This window comes from Suricata suricatta, chromosome 9 (assembly GCF_006229205.1).
Source record: "Suricata suricatta isolate VVHF042 chromosome 9, meerkat_22Aug2017_6uvM2_HiC, whole genome shotgun sequence".
Classification (NCBI taxonomy): Eukaryota; Metazoa; Chordata; class Mammalia; order Carnivora; family Herpestidae; genus Suricata; species Suricata suricatta.
The window spans coordinates 130,598,661-130,599,950 of NC_043708.1; the positions used below are offsets into that span (position 1 = coordinate 130,598,661).

Here is a 1,290-nt window from a genome sequence, read left to right on the forward strand (position 1 = left end):
CTCATGGTTCGTGGGTCCGAGCCCCATGTCAGGCGCTGTGCTGACAGCTCAGAGCCTGGAGCCTGCTTCAGATTCTGTATCTCCCTCTCTCTCTGACCCTCTCCTGCTTGCACAGTCTCTCCCTGTCTCTCAAAAACAAATAAAAAACAAAAACATTTTTAAAAAGAATCTGGTAAAAGGGGGCACCTGGGTGACTTAGTGGGTTAAGTATCTGACATCGGCTCAGGTCATGATCTTGCAGTCTATGAGTTCAAGCCCTGCGTCGGGCTCTGTGCTGACAGCTAGCTCAGAGCCTGGAGCCTGCTTCAGATTCTATGTCTCCCTCTCTCTCTGCCCTCCCCCACTCAAGCTCTCTCAAATAAAAAAGGAAAAAAGAAACAAAATTTTTTAAAAGAATCTGGTAAAAGCATCTTCCTGAAATTGGAAAGACACGAGCGTGCTGAAAGCCTCCTGGGAGTGTCCAGCCATCGACAGGTGTGTGTCCGTTGCATGCATATCTCTGCCTGGGCTCTGGCAGGGACACAGGAGGGTAAGCAACAGGCCCTGCAACAGAACTCCTGGCTGGAGCTGGTTCGTGTTATCAGATACCCCCAGAGCCCAGGTACCCCAGACCTTGAACCCTCACTGCAGCCAAGAGAGGTCAGAGGGGAAGGTTGATCCCAAAATCAGGAAGTAGGTCAAAAATCAGACTCCAAAGCATTTAGATAGCCACTCAAATGCAATCTTTACCCTTCGTTGCTCCTCAGGGGGAAAAAGTAACACCCTGTTGCCTAGGGATGTGGTGAGTGACTGTATTAACAACCTCAAGAAAAATGACTCTACTTTACAGTCAACTAGGATACTTGTCTTTGATTGGGTCTAAGTCAGAACATAGCCTGTGCTCACCCCAGCCATGCAGAACATTTCAGTGGGGACACCTGCTTGGAAGGCAGCCAGGGAATGGGGTGGCCAATATCCAGGGCCTTGCGGGGAAGGAAAAAGTTTCCCTCGCTCCTCTTAGTATCCCAGGCTGGGTATGAAAATTAAACTGACAAAGATAGATTAACAGGAGAAAAACCTACACATTTGATCGAATTTTAACATATGCAAGGGAGCCTTCCAAAGAGAATGAAGGACCAGAGAAGCGAGAGGAGCAGAAAGCTTTTTTTAGATCATGAAACAAAGAATTGCTAAAGAATTGACAAGATGAAGGAGTTTGGGCTAAGGGTGGTAAATGGTGAAGAAGTGACTGGGAAGAAAGGGTTGATTTAACAAGGTTTGTTTACACAGCCTTCTCGACCCCTCCCCCCA

The 1,290-nt window shown here is 47.7% G+C and overlaps 1 protein-coding gene across 4 annotated transcripts in view; it reads right to left on the minus strand.

The window, feature by feature from the left end:
* Nucleotides 1-1,290, minus strand: part of SV2B (synaptic vesicle glycoprotein 2B) — a 193,966-nt gene that overhangs the window by 32,573 nt on the left and 160,103 nt on the right. The gene's annotated exons all lie outside the window — the stretch shown is intronic.